The 16,958-nt window shown below is 27.7% G+C and overlaps 1 protein-coding gene across 2 annotated transcripts in view; it reads right to left on the reverse strand.

The window, feature by feature from the left end:
• Positions 1 to 16,958, reverse strand: part of LOC107445627 (uncharacterized) — a 593,665-nt gene that overhangs the window by 483,891 nt on the left and 92,816 nt on the right. The gene's annotated exons all lie outside the window — the stretch shown is intronic.

The following is a 16,958-nucleotide window of genomic DNA, read 5'->3' on the forward strand; positions in this document are numbered from 1 at the left end:
GGATGTGGTATTCACCTGCTAATCCCAAGCTATCCACCCCCGCCTCAACGTTTTGATCCCCTCCCTCCAAAAGAGATCCTTCTTCCCCCATTAATCACAAGCATACACTTACACCTCCCTCCCTCCCACCCTGAAAAAAGGGTTGTCGCCGAAGAGCACTAGTGTGGCGACATTTGGCGATTTTATCACATTCCAAGATGCCGAATTAGTGTTACGTTATATATGGAGTTATTTAATAATTAACAAATGAAATTTATTCACTTAAATAATAATTTTAAGCGTTTCATTTTGCCGAAACATATATCATTGAATTTAAGAATAGTTAAAAAGTCATGTCAATTTAGAATTTGAAGCAAATATGCAGATACTTTCAGAAATATTAAAAACGAAAGTTCGATATTCGACAATTTAAAATGACGATTATAATGTGATACGATCAAAAAACGAAGAGCAATGTCACTACATAACTTGAAAAATCTAGTATATGACATTTTTACACAAATACAATTCAAATTAACTAAAACTTTATTGTTTTTTTCTATTTGTTTTGCGGATTTTATTTCCTCCTCATGTTTTGATTAAAGTTAAATAAAATTTGATTAGCTTAAAGAAATTTAAAAAAAAAATTATTATTTTAAAAATTCAGAAATATGTTCAAACATAGTAATAGCATCGAGTACACTGCAAAAAAAAAAAAAGGATTTCTCAAAATTGAGCTAAAATGCGACAAAAATAGCTCTTAGAATAAAACATAACTTTTTTTTTGTTTTTCCAAAACAAGTGCTAAAATTTCCAAAACTCTTTCTCTTAATTTTTATAGACTGGTTATTTTAGTGAAATTATTATTTTAACTGATTACAATGTAATGAAAGGTTTCTTAAAAATGAACAAAAATGTATCAAAATAGTTCCGAAACGAATAACAGTCCAAATTTACAGTCCTGTGTATTCAAAATTGATGTACTTATTTTGGAGCAAAATGCGTATACACTATGTATTTTGCGATGTTGTGGGAGAAATATGTAAAAGCTATGTTCGATGGCTGCCGGACTCAGAACATCCGGGTTCATTGTAAGGTGATCTAATCACCATAGTTGTACACACCAGTCCAGAGAGATTTAGGAAGCTTTATATAATGGTCGCAGCAATGACACAATGAGGACATACTACTTTCCAAGCTCAAAGGGTTGCAATTCGTAAAATATGATACTAATAACTTAGTCAGGAGTTTGATCATTTTAATTTTGCTTTTTGATTGTTTTACTGTATCTTAATGGTGTGCCATTGTTACTGGTGTTCCATTTTACTGGTGTGACATTGCGGTGGCCACCATGTAAAGCAGGATTTCTGAAACTTTTTGATGTGGGGACCCCACAATATTTGCGAAACTTTTGGGGGACAAAATCGCGAGGGAAATTGTCAGTTTCTTCACTTGTACTGAAATATACTATTGCAGTTTCAGGGATTTAATCTTTTTATTTTAAAACATAGAACAATGGGAAAATTTTTGATTAAATAATAAACTTAGAAATATTATAAAATAATAAAAAGCGTTCAAACGTTTTAATTTTTTCTTGGTCTGTTTTATTTTTATCTATTTTCAGACACATTATGTAAAAATGTTTGGTAGTTTGAAATTATTATAATAAATTTATAAAAATATCGAAATTGCTAAAAGTTTTGGTGACCTCTGCTGCAGGTCTAACGATCCCGGTTGGGGTTGGGACCATAGTTTAGGAAACTAATGAAAAGCCTCCTAACAACTCTCTCTGAACTAGGGTGTACAACTATGGTGTTTAGGACATCCTACTACAAACTCGGAGATCCTTGCTTCGGCTGAACCAAGGATGCATCTGAGAACATTCATGCTTTTCGTCCCTCCACATGCATTTTGCTCAAAAATGAATATATGCTGATTCAATTTTAAAAAATAGGATTTTCAAGATCGGCCATTATTTGTTTCGAAGTCATTTTTACACATTTTTGCTCAATTTTGAGAAGACCTTTTTTACAGTGATATACACCGAAGAGCCATTACATTATGAACACCCTCCATCTATAACAATGGGGGCTCGCCCATGTTTTCATGGTTTCTCACCCAGGAACAATGTTTTCATGGGGCACATTAGGACCAATAATCCTCATAGAACAATCCCTGACGTCTGTAAGCTACTTGAACACAGTTGCAGACCAGGTTCACCCATTCATGGCAACAGTTTTTTCTGCGGGGGATGGTGTTTACCAACAGGATAATGCACTATGTCATAAGGGTCGAATCGTCATGGATTGGTTCGAGGAACATTCCAGTGACTTTCAAGTCATGTTTTGGCCCCAAAATTCACCTGACCTTAATCCAATAGAGCATTTGTGGTTCTACTTGGAAAACCAAATTCGTGCTGCCACGCTACCGCCTCACAATGTGAAGGAATTGCAGGACCAGTTGGTGAGCGCTTGGTACCAGATACCTGAGACTACCTATCAGCACCTTGTGGAATCAATGCCACGGCTGGTGCTAGCAGTTTTGAGGGCTAAAGGTGGTCCTACATGTTATTAGCAGGGTGGTCATAATGTAATGGCTTTTCGGTGTATATGATACCCCAATAATATTAAGATCAGGAGAGTAGCCAAAAGGATGATACAGGGTCATAACCTTATCCATAAAATATATAAAATTTCGGAAATTTTGGTTTTAATAATATAACTTTATCTATTTATTCATTTACCATTATTTTATTTACTTTTAATAACATAATTTTATCTAAGAGTTAATTTTCTAAAAATTTCAATATAGAAAATGAATATTTTTAATGCTGTGGTAAAGGGGAAAATATGCTATTAATTTGAGAGTTAACAGTTTGAATGTTACATGAAAGATGATAGCAACATTCTGACTGACTGTGATAGTTTAAGACATGTGTGACTTACAAGATATATTTTTTATATTTTAAAAAATATGAACTTACACGTAAATTATATTATAATAATTAATTAATTATAATATAATAATTAATATATAGCCTAATATGGACACAATAAGTATTATAAAAGCAACAAAAAAACTTAAAAAGAACTTGATAATAAATTCAGTAACATCTCTAATTGATCGTCAAATTTATTATTTATTTAGTAAATTTATTCAGTAACTTGAAAGTCACTAAATAAATAAGATTTGAAAAGACATCAAAATGAATAAGAGGATAAATGTTTCTCCAACATTGCAAAAGAAGAAAAATAATGTTTTTAAGGAATAAGGGGAATCAAAAACTTCAAAACGGTTTTCAAATATCACAATCCCTTTGACAACAATAGAAGTGTAGCTTTCTTTCATATCATTTAATACATTTCTATTTACTTTTATATAACATCGTAAGAGATTTTCTCGTGAAGCAGAATAAAATTAGGAAATTCTCAGATCAAACGTATATTAAAGAGAAATAATGAACAAACAGAAATTACTTTATAATTAAATTTTTTGGGGAAAATGTTCTTAAAATATTATTTAAAAGTAATATCTTAAATAGGTTATTCCAAATAGTATTATAACTTATTATGATTAAATAGATATAAATTGAAGAATAAATCATAAAAATATAAATTGTGTAATTTAATACCTGTCTATTTATTTCATATGCATTGAAAAATGTTTTGTCGCTAACTAAGCTGAATAAAATTCGATATTCTCTGTTAGAATGCATAAAGAAAATAATCAACTAACTGGAATTATTGCAGAATTAAGTTTGTTGAAATAAATTTTGAGAAATATTATTTCAAAATAATATTTTCAGTAATTAAATGATTTAAAAAAGATAAAAAATTAAGATAATATTCAAAATAATCAGACTCAATGCTAGCATTATAAAAATATAAAACTATTTTAACTATTTGAATTATAATGATATGGTTAATGCAACTTAAAAAAGAAAAAGGGGGAGGGGGATAGTGTGGACATTTTTTACAAATTTTCAACAAACCACATTTAATATAAGTAAGTCATAAAGCTTTTTTTTAACAATAATTTGAACGATTCTTCCTTGCTCTTAAAGTTTTTTCTCTCTATGTTTTTTCACTACATGGTTCGCTATATTTATTACTGGATTATCTTTAAAATTTGAAATTAGAAATAAAATAAAGAGCGCACTGTAAAAAAAATATTCTTAAAAATACCAGAATATGGTAAAATTCGTGCTCTATTTTGCCGCTAAAAATTTTGGTGAATTGTGGGAAAAAAATAGTAAAATTTGGTGTGTCAAACAATGTGGGATAAAATTTGATAGATGTATTAAAATTTGGTAATTTTATCATCACACCTTAGAGCATGGTCAAAAAGCCATTTATTCGGTTTCTTTCTAATTTAGTATTTTTTACTAAATATGTAGTAATAGGAACTATAATTTTGAAAACCAGCACTTTCGATTACTATATGAACGGAAAAATTACTAAATAAATGGTTTAAATACCCATATTTTGGTTTATATTACCAGAAATTTAGTTTGCTTTTTACCAGAAATGTCCTTACCACACAGTGCAGTAATTTTACCAGAATTCCTTTCTCCTGTACATTGATTTGAGATAATAAATCAAATCTTACTAAGGAGCAATTGCAATTCAAATTTTTTTTATGAATCAATTATGATTCTTTTTTTTATGAATTAATAATGAATGTAACTTTATTTTAAGCAATGGCAATGCAATTAAGTAAAATTACTATAATGAATGATTTCCTTATGCTAATTTGCATTGATAACCATCAAAAGACTAGTTTTTGTCTTAACGTTTGTTTTCTTGTAGCGTTGTTAAATAATTATTATAGAATATTTTATTATCGAAACTTAAAATTAGTATACTCCATAAAGAAAAGCGAAATCGAATGACATGTGCTAAAAATTGATTTAAATAATGTAAAATATTCAATGTAGATAATGAATGAATCAAATTTCAAAAAAAGAAAATAATAAATAAATAATAATAATATTTATATTTTAAAAGAGTTAATTTTAACCAAGTAATGAAGGTCTTAAAGTTTACTTCTAATTAACTTTATCGGCAAATTTAAAATTTTTGACTTATTTTTAAAACTAATTCAGGCATTTTGCAACATGTTTCTTTGTTAAATAAACCTCAAGTTTTAAGAATAAAAATTCTTTATCTTAACAAAATTAATTACTTTTACAGTTATTCTTTATTGCCCGTGAGAATCAACCTACAGTCAGCAAGCATCAAACAGATTAATCGTAAAGATTTCGCTGAATACTTTATGGATAAAAAAAATTTAATTCTCAAACATTTCTCAGTTTAGAAGAAGTCGAATCTAAGCGCATGATATTTCTTTTTGAATTAATTCGCGAGTTTGAATAAAATAAAAATTTTCTTTTAAGAAAGGAAAGAATTTATCTTAAAGATAATTGATAAAGATAGATAAATCTTGCTTCAAGCTAAGAAAGGCACTGAATTTTAATCAGTAAATTCAAATTATGAAAGAAAATAATAAGCAAAATTGTAAGGTAAACATTTTATTAAATTCTGTACTTGATACTTTAAAGTTGTCTTGAAAGATGTGATATTGTAAGAAATAAAAAAGGATTTCGATGAACATAAGTCATAAGATTTGTTTGCCTTTACGAAAAGAATTTTTAAAAATTAGTTTTCCGAATTTTTTCTCAAGTAATTTAGCTTTTTTAAAGGAATTATTTAATAGCATTAATATTTAATTATGAAATTATTATGAATGAATGAAGTTAATATGAAAGTTAAAGTGTGATATAAAAAATTAATTACTGAAATAAGGATAAATATAAAAATACGAAAATATATTTAAACATTAAAAAATATTGAATTAACATTAATTCATGATTAAAAGTCAATAATTACTTTTCAGCTATCATCCTATTTAATAAATGTAAGATTTATCATAATTTTTATTATTATTCATGCAGTCTATCATTCGATGTTTCGAATAGTAAGATCGAAGGTTTTTTCTTGAGAATAAATTCAATATTTACTTTTCGGAAATCTTAATCGAGAAAATAAGTTTGAATCATTATAATAGTGATTTTTACCGTTTATTAAATATTGCTTGTTACAATAATGGAACAAATTGAGAATAATTTATTTCCTTTAAATTTTCTTCCAATTAAAATTAATTTCAAACACTTATGATAGCTGATTTAACATTGTTTTAATTCATTAATAATTGCCATCATTAATTATGAATGTTTTACTTGAATAATTTTTGAAGATTTCTGAAAATTTTGAAACAATGTTTGAAGTTAGCAATGTTTCTAGCATTTATGATTAATTGGAAACACTTCGAACGATGTCTACCCCAAAAACATTCATAACTTTTTAGTATGCTGTAGTTCATTCTTAACAAATGTACGAAAGTTAGTTCAGTTTAATAGTAGTTATCGTATGATGGTTAGTTTTCTGTTATAATAGTGTTTAAACGACTGTTTTAAAGAAAAAAACACGCCTAAGGGCTATGTTGTTATTTTCTAAGCAATTATCATCTTTTAGTACTATTAGAAAATAGTTAAAGCATATCACCTGTTAATGCACTTAACAATGACTATAGAAAAAAATAAAACAGATAGAAGATCAAAAATACTAGCTACATGGGACTCTTTTAAAAGAATTTTCAATGAACATGAAACTAGGTAAGAATTATCGAATTGCTTTCAATTAATAAAAACTTCATTGTCAATTCATTTAATAAATTAAATAACTTAATTTAATTGATTCTATATGAATTGTAAAATTAATTCATATGCAATTAATACATTCTATCTTATTATTTGCTAAATAATTATCATGTTTTAGTATTAATAGAAAATAGTTAAAACATATCACCTGTTATTGTGTTTTACAGTGATCATGGAAAGCTGAAATCGATATAAAATCAAAAATAGTAGCGACTTGGACTCTTTTATGAGACTTTTCTACGATTAAGAAATTGGTTAAGAATTATCGGCTCGCATTAAATTCATAAAAGTTTTATTGTTAATTCATTTAATAAATTAAATCACTGAATTTATTTAACTCCGCATGAATTAATAAATTTATTCATATGAAAATAATGCATTCTAAATGAAATAATTTATGCATGAGTAATTATTAATTAATTCTGGAATTTAAATATTAATTCAATTAATTTATAATTCAAAAACCGGTCATCTCCATCAAAACTAATTTTGCAGATGAGACCAATAAAATGAATATCAACTTGATATACAACATATAGTACCGTGAATGACATAAATCAAAAGAATGTCGCTTTCACCGGTGTATGTCAACAATCACATAGTCGCTTTGGTGAATGTCCAAAACATTTGTTATATTCCATTTGATATTAATTTATTCCTTGATATTATTACTTTATTCGATATTTTAATATCTGCTGAGGATAGATTAAGAGAAACATAGTACCGTTTAGAGTACCGGTTATATGCATACTGGGCAGTGGCACTTGATCTTAAAAAACATTGATGTAGGGCCAAACGGGCAAATGTATACCAGGCAGTGGTACTTAACTAGACCTTGTATATATTTCGGACATTTACCAAAGCGACTATGTGATTGCCAACATTCACCGGTGGAAGTCAACAACCACCCATTTCTGTCATTCACAGTAACATGTATATATATATATATATATATATATAACTTTTTCTGCTATACAAAATATACTATACCATGAAGGCGGGCATGAATCTTTTTAGATTCTAGCTATGTATCTACGTCATCTGAACCTAAAAGTGTAAGAATATCAATTTTGAAAAAAAGATGGAGACGACTGATTTCGGACTCATCGTTTCAAATAAATTAAATAGTAATTTAAAGGATGGCAAATATTAGTGAAGAGCCATCGGATGCCAAATATTTCAAGACCAATTTTTCTGTGCCTAACTGCTGGCGCATTAAAAAAGCGCATTACAATTCCATTGCTATAACAATAAATTCCATAAATATATAAATACGAGTTTAAAAACAAAGCTCTGCGAATTCAATAAGTAAGCGTCTTCTAGAAGAGCTCGAGTAAGTTTCAATTTGTTCTTCTTCTCATCTTAATGTAAGCCTATTTAAAACATATCAAACTGTGATTTCAAACACGAAAGAATAAAAGAAAATAAGTAAAGAATATTTTATAAGAAAGAAACCCCTGAGGCAACATTTCTATATCATTACTTAGTATTTCCTTTTTTTTTTCTGAAGAAATACTTTCTGCTGAGTCTAGAATTTTCTTTTTCGACGTGTTTTACACCCCCACCTTTATCACTTCCTATCCGTGAGTGTTACTGAAGTTTTATTTTATGTTTTTTGCCATCTTGTTTCTTTTTCTGTTCGCCACTCATAAATGCCGCCATTCAGGACAAATATGTTACAGCATTAGAAGTTGTAACAGAGAAAGGAACACTCTTCTCATCGTTAGCCAAGAAATCTAACTCTTAAGTTCTTGATAAATAAATATTCGAAGACATGTGTTTTACAAAATCCAATGAATAAATTGGTTAAAAATGTAATGTTTTGTTAAATTCTTAACTTATTTGATCATTGATATGCTCAGTGAAATTATTCTTTTATTTATTTATTTTTTCATTGATTTTGTAATACTGTTTCTTTTTTTTTGTTTTTTGCCTCTCATAAATGCCGCCATTCAGGACAAATATGTTATAGCATTAGAAGTTGTAACAGAGAAAGGAACACTCTTCTCATCGTTAGCCAAGAAAGCTAAGGTTTAAGTTCTTGATAAATAAATATTCGAAAACATGTGTTTTACAAAATCCAATGAATAAATTGGTTAAAAATGTAATGTTTTGTTAAATTCTTAAATTATTTGATCATTGATATGCTCAATAAAATTATTCTTTTATTTATTTATTTTTTCATTGATTTTGCCATACTGTTTCTTTCTTTTTTTTGTCTCTCATAAATGCTGCCATTCAAGGCAAATATGTTTCAGCATTAGAAAATGTAACAGATGAAGACTTTTCTGACCTTTGCATAAGACTTTTCTCATCCTTAGCCAAAGAAGATAAGGTTTAAATTCTTGAAAAGAAAACAATCCGAAGCATTTAAATTACAAAATTCAATGTATGCAATGGTTGTAAAGGAAATTTTTTTTGTTTGATTTTTAAAATATTTGATTATTGGTTCGTTCAATATATTTTTTATTCTTTTGCTTAGTTATTTTTGCCATTCTGCTTCTTTTCCTGTGTGTGTGTGTGTGTGTGTTCGTCACTCATAAATTCATAAATGCCACCATTCAGAAAAAATATGTTTCCAGTATTAGAAGTTGTAACAGAAAAATGAAAACTATTCTCATCGTTAGTCATGGAAGTTAGGGCTGAAACTTTTGAAAGAAATATTCCAAAACATGTGCGCTAAGAAATTTAGTAGATGAATTGAATGTAATTATAATTTTTTGTTAAAAAGTTTTCAATCGTTAGATTATTGATTCCTTAAATTAATCATGCATTGAAATAATAAAAGGAATATTAAGTAAAAAAACATATGCTATTTTTTAGATTAATATAAAATGTAAAGTCATTTTTAAAATAGCAATAAGCGAAGCCTTTTTTCAATATTAGTTTAGAAGTATTTTTGGGGGGAGATATTTATGTACTGGATTTAGAATTTTCGTTTTCGACTACTCCACATTTATAACTTTCTACACATGTGAACACATAAAACTGATTTCTTTGAGATCTTTAATCCATTAAAGGGGGGTCAAGATACATAAGTTCATTTCTTTGTAATACGATTTTTTTTTTGAAATTTAAAAAGCTTTAAGCGTAAATAAGTGAGAGTTAATATTCAGTAAGTTCGAGGAAAGATTGATTCAAAGATAAACCATAATACTGGAAATATTTGCAACAATCTGTATAGGGGGAAAATTTTAATCATGTTTTCATTCCACTTGAAGCATAACATTCAATCAGAATGAGGAAAAACTAATTATCAAGATAATATTTTTCAACTCATAAAGAAATTAAAGGGTCAAGAAAACATTTTTTAAACTTCTTTAAAAATGCGTGCATTTGCTTGAAATTTATAATGCTATCTCATAAGATAATAAGTATATTAACAATGTTTATAAATCTGATGTGAGACATTTATAAAAAAATGAAAAATTTGAAGAAAGGGTAGTTTTAATTTTGATATAAAGGATATTATGCTTTAAAAGACCTAATTTTAACTTATTTTGTAAAAAAATTCACATTTCAGCTTTTTTAATACAAATTTTAACACAAAATGCTAACACTGTAAAAATTTTTTTGATGCACTGCTGCCACCATCTTAAATGTTCAGATAAAAAATTTTTTTACAATGCTTGTTGTCCCATTTTTTATATACGTTTTATTATTGTTTATTTACTGACAAGATATATTTTTATGCGTATTTGAATCAATTTAATAGATTCATTAAAAACAAATTTCGTGTAAAAATTCAGCACATATTTAATGATATATTTTCCCTAATTCTTAAAAACAATTATTAATTCGTCAATTTTACACAAATTTTTACATGATAAATACAGTTCAGTACTTAAAAATGTATTTTAGTTTACTTCACCACTAAAACAGGTGGCAACTATTCACCAATTCTTTTACAATGTATCAAACATTTCTCTACAGGATTTTATTAAACAAGCATTTTTAAAACACTCTTTACTTTATCAAATAAATTACTAAAAATTAAAAAAGCAATGTTCCTAATTTAACAAACTTTTTGTTTAAAAGCATAACGCGTTTTCGTTTCAAAAAAATTCATAAATGAATATAAAAGAATTTAATGCACTCTTGATTTTAAGTTTTTAAGCACTTAAGTTTTTAAGCACTAAGCGTAGTTTTGTGAGACATGCAAGATTGTTTAGCGAATGTGAAAATTTGCTTAACTAGGGGTCTCTAAGAAATGGAAGGTTGCATTAAATAAATGTGTTACAAGCTGTTATGTAAATTATAAAACTTCAGAAAATTCAAAAAAGCTTGCATAGAATAAAAAAAATGTTAAAAGACCAGAAATGCATCGTGAGTGCTTTCAAAAAATTTTTTTTAATGAATTTATCATTGCTGAAGGAAATTTTGTGGAATAAATTGTCAAAATAAATTTTAAATCGTATGATACGCAGTGAATATTTCCCATAAAATTTTCAAATCCCCAAATTTCATTTAATCAATTCACTTATTTCACAAAAATTTATTTTCCACAATTTTCGTTCTGTATCGTACAACAAAATTTACATTAAGGGGTTAAAACGTTTAACCTCTTCACGGGGATCATATTTTCCCGATTGTAGTGACCACTTATACTTTGGGGATAAAAAATCCGAATGTGTGGGAAGAAATAGGTATGTTTATTCAAGGAAATTACATTCCTATGTCTCATTTCTTAACTTAAAACACTGCTTGCACTAATTAATTAGCATATTTGAGGTCACTCTCTCGAATCATGAAGATTGAGTCATAGAACGTGAAAATCCAATCATTAGATCAAAAGTCATTCAGGGTGGTCCGTTTATTATTTTGCGTACTGTACATTACAACGTTGTTTCGTATTTGTTTTTAATAAAAGAAAGTACTCAAGAATCGGAAAATTAAATTACACTTCAAATAACAAGATCGTATTTTTTCAAAGAAATATTTACTTTTAATTTATAGAAAAGAAGTAAAATCAAAGTTCGGTAAAATAGGAAAATTCCAGGAAAAAATTGTCTGATAGCTACGGTATTATATTAAGGTACGGAAAATTAAAAAAAAAAATGTTTATAAAATGCTTTTTTTCCCCTAGATTAGGCTATTTTAAAACCAATTTTAATATTTCTAAGTGAAATAAGGAGCTTAAAATCATTTATTTTAACAGTGCTCTGAAATTTTTCTTATTCAGAAACATAAAAGGTAATTCTGTACCAAAAGTAATACTATACCAGAGCAAGAAATTTCTTTCTAAATTATGTTTTATTTTATTTATGTTTTTATGTTATTTTATTTTATTATGTTTTTATTTTATTTTATTATGTTTTTATTTTATTTATGTTATTTTATTTATTTATTTACGTTTATTATGTTTTATTTTTTAGTTTTTACGAAAGCTTTCAGCATGCTGTCGAAAAATTAATGACACAATCGTGTAATTATTTGCATAATATTTATTAAGCCCTCAAAAATCACATTTTTACTTATAGAAATTGCTGAATCATACAATTCTTTTTATAATACGCATTAAATCCTCAAAACTAAGAATTTATTTTTCATTAATCCTTTTTGAAATTTTTCAATTTAAAACATTAATTCGAATGGCTGCACGTAAACACTGGGCAAAAAAATATGTTAATGCAATAAGTGATAACTGTTTGGTAACTAATCGACTAGTTACTATATAAAACACTATGTAATTGCATGCTAGAAATAGATACAAAATACAAATGCAAGAAATATGCAGGATGCTCCCTTATCACTGAACTGAAGAATATAAGTAAAAAATGAAGTCACAAATGTATACACTTAAGAGGTTGCAAATTAATATTTAAGTGATAAAAAAAAATTAATCAAAAATAGACGAATAATTTACGAGGAAGGAGGTATCAAAAACGTTTTGTTTTCTTAAAGAAGCAAATAAGTGCTGTAAGATGATTTCAAAAACACTTCAGAGTTTCGTTCGGCAACCAAACTGATTTTGATGTTTTTAACAGCACATAACATCTAAATTTTAAGCTCAAAATACTTTTTAATCTAAGGTAAGGTATCAGAAATGTTTTTTTCTTCTTAAAAATTTAAGAAATGTAACAATTTCACAGAAACTTTTGTATAATTCCTTTTATGTTATGGCTTCAGAACCACGAATAAATGAAACAAAAATGTGTACATGTTCTTAAGTGAGAATAAAACGTTTTTCTTTGTTTAACTTTTCCATTGTCATATGATAACGTTAAAAAAAATAGTCTTTCAAGCGTACAAATAAAGAAGGGAAAAAAATGAGTCGAGTTTTACTAGGCTTCTCAATCCTCATTAGCTCTGTAAGATAGAACAACGGAAGTTTTAGTAAGCCGTCACAATACGAACGGAAAAATTATTAATTTAAATTACCAAATGAATATTTTTAACCGCATAATTTGGTTTTATTAATCAGAATTATGGATTTTTTTAATTAGAAAAGTAATTACTATATGGTACGGAAATTTTACCAGAATTTATTTTTACGCTTGATTGTCCTTATTCCGGTAATTTAATATTTTTAAAGCATTATACAAATTTAGACAAAATATTAAAAAAAAACAATTGTTGCATTTGGAAAGCAATATCAGTAAAATAATTTGAAACAAAATGACACCTTTATGCTTGTTTAAATTAAATAGCATCTTTTCAAACTACTAAAAGAATGTTTATTAACGTTGGCTTCATCTAATTCATCAGCTAAACTATTATAGTTAAAATGTATTGAACGGAGTAACTCTAGAGTATTTATTTAAGCATAAATTGTTCGAAAATGTAGGAAGTAATTAATGACCGAGGTTAAATTCAAACTAACATATTCGCTCGCTGGTGGTGAAAAGTTATACGATAGTTTTAAATTAAACTGCGTGTGCTGAGAAAACATATTATAAATTGCATATTCAATAGTTTTATTGTTTCATTAAAAAAAGAATGTATAGCTGATAGTAAAATTCAGTGAGATGCAAGAATAACAAACAAAAAATATTTATTCAATTGTTCATGTCTTAAGTCATTTAATATATTGCTCATCTTGTTTTTATCCTCAAATTGTAACCGTTTAAAACAATAACAAATTCTTGTACAAAAATGCATAAATCAAGTGTGATAGTAATTTCATTATTTTGTTATCTAAATGCGATATCTGATTGAATCGGGGTGGTAGCTAATAATATGATGAGTAGTAAGTTTTTGACATGCATAACCGCAAAATGCGATTTTACGATAAAGTAGAAATTTGCTACAAGAATTATGATGGGAATTTTTGTATGATTAAATTCTTGTTGAGAACAATTTTATTTAATGAAGCTTTTTGACGTAATCGCAAAACGAGATTTTCCGTTAAAATAGAAATTTGTTTTAACAAATGTGATGAGAATCTCTTTTAGGACTAAGTTCTTGTCGATAACAATTTTTTTTATTTCACGTAGCTTTTTGAATTACATAGCAGGAAAACATGATTTTACTATAAAGTAGGAATTGGCTATAAGAATTGTAATGGGAATTTTTTTGTTATTAGTTCTTGTTGAGAGCAGTTTTATTTAACGAAGCTTTTTGAATTACATAACCAAAAGCGAGATTTTCCTATAAAGTAGAGGTTTGTTTTAAGAATTGTAATGGGATTTTTTTTAAAAATCATTAAGTTCTTGTTGAAAACAATTTTATTTGAAGAAGCTTTTAGAATTACATAACCGCAAAACACCATTTTACCATACAATAGAAATATGTCTTAACAAATGTGATGAGAATTTCTATTACGACTAAGTTCATGTTAAGAATAATTTTATTTTTATTTCATGAAGCTTTTTGAATTGCGCAGCCGCAAAAAGTGATTTTGCGATAAAGTAGATGTTTGCTTAACCCTTTATAGAGTCGTGGGGCGAATTTTTACTACTAACATCACCAATTTTTAAATGCCGAGGAGAAACTACTTTCGCATCTATGATTTGTACAGCCATCGACTTATTTTATTTTATTTTATATCCACCATCGAACAGCAAATACAATTCTGAGTTTACGACTATCAATGTTCACCACCATAGCCGTGTAGTTTTTAGGCCAATCCAGATAACAGGGAAACACCTGGATCAAGCATTATAACATACTAGACTTTTTGGAGGACTTTTTGCTGAAACAAACCCGCATTTGCGTTACACGGATAAGAAAACGACGAAAACCTTCCACGGTTAGCAAACGACAAGAGAATTCTAACCCATGATTTCTCTAACACCACTAATATTTTACATCAGCACTATGGCACAGGAGCACTTTGAGTAAGCCGCTGAGGAGCCAGGAGCAGAATTCGTATCAACCAGTCACCGCTGGGATTCGAACCTGGGTCACATCATTGGGAGGTGAGGCTCTATCCCCTGAGCCGCCGTGACTTCTGCTGATTACTTAGGAAAAAACAAAATTGTTAATGACGTTCATTGTTTACATAAATGTGGTAACAGTGATAGGTTACCGTCGGGTCAACAAGACAGATTAATTGTGGAAAGCTATTTTCTCTTGTGCGTAATGCGTTTGCAGATTGATCATTTCTCATCCAGAATTATACACACAGAATTTATAAACTCCATTAATTATAAACACTGGCCCTTTCCTTACATTAGGTAAAATTTTGAAAATCTGACCTAATTTATCACTCAAAAATAACCTATTTTAGGTAATAAGCTATAGGAATTTCTTTTTTATAAATCAATCTCTATTCCAAAATTATTTTAACGTAACATTTTAATAACAAATGGCCCTATTAAGGGTTAAAAAATGTGAAGTGAGTTTTATTTATAACTAAAATATTGTACAACGCGGCTTTTTATTTTTTATATACATTTTTTTACTACCGTTACTGCAAAATGTGAGTTAAAGTAAAACAGAAATTCTTTTGAATGAATTGTGATAAGAATGACGAAATTGGGGTAGAAGATATATTTATTACTGTATTATTAATGGATTATTTTATTACTAGATAGCTATTTAGATTATTACCAAAATACTACAATGCAGTTTTATTGTAATTTAAATAAAGTTTATAAATATGATATATCTGTGAAATGCTATTTTAGAGTAAAATAGAAGATTGTTTAAAACATGGTATCAAGATTATTGAATTATCAATGTATTTTCACAAAATTATACTAAAAATATAACGTACCAAATAATTGAAAAAACAAAGTATTGATAAATTATTAGCTACAATTTTGAAAACGTGAAAGAAGCTTTGCCTTTAATCATTGCAAAGGTTTTATTAATTTGCTTGCACGTCTGTGAGAGTGAGATCATGCAATCAAAAATTTTACCTCTTTCAGGTGAGTATAGAGTACTCAAATCGCGTATGGATATCCATACCGGAGGATAGAATTACCTTCAATTATTTACTAACTACTGTAAACTGAATTAATCGTTAATCAACTTTTCGACAAACCGTCTGACTAGCTAGACTACTCAAACTTTCTAAGTAGTTTTACGCCTGATTAAAATTCACGTTAGAATTATTTACTGGACGTTAAAGGCAGAATTTATTGCCAAATGGAGCTACACTAAATCAAAAGTTTGACAAATTTTAACTAATGCTCTGTACTGGATAACATAAGTTTCATTTTTTTTACTGGCCGCTCTAAATAGAATTTTTACCACCATTTTATCATCAAATAGAAGTTATAGTTAACCGGAATTTTCACTACAGGGAGAAAAGAATTCTGGAAAAACTACCATACTTGCAACTTAAAGAATTCTCTAACGAAAAAGAAATTATCTTACCTTATTAATCTGGTGACAAAATTGTAAGGTAATACTGTAAGGTAATGATTAAAAAAAAAAAAAAAAAAAAAAAAAAAAAAAAAAAAAAAAAAAAAAAACAAGATAAATTTTGATAATTCAAGTAGCATCCTGAACTAGATATAATATCATTTCGGTTTTTCATGATGCATATTTTCCAGAATGAGCTTATACGGAGAAAAAATTCTGGTAAATTTATCGCGCTATTTGGTAATGATATTTCAAGTCAAAAAAACATCATTTTATTTATAAAACCAAACTATACGGTATTTAAACTATTCATTTCGTAATTTTTCTGTTCATGAGGTAACGGTCAACTGAAAATTCTTGCTTTAGAAATTATAATTCTCATTATCACACGTTTTATTTTATAACTCATAATAAAAAAAGTACAGATGTTCAATCCTTCTACCCAATAATAAAGGAATAAAGTTACGAAACTGTACGTTATTGCTTTGAGCATAAATTATGATGGCAA

Source organism: Parasteatoda tepidariorum, chromosome 2, assembly GCF_043381705.1.
Source record: "Parasteatoda tepidariorum isolate YZ-2023 chromosome 2, CAS_Ptep_4.0, whole genome shotgun sequence".
Classification (NCBI taxonomy): domain Eukaryota; kingdom Metazoa; phylum Arthropoda; class Arachnida; order Araneae; family Theridiidae; genus Parasteatoda; species Parasteatoda tepidariorum.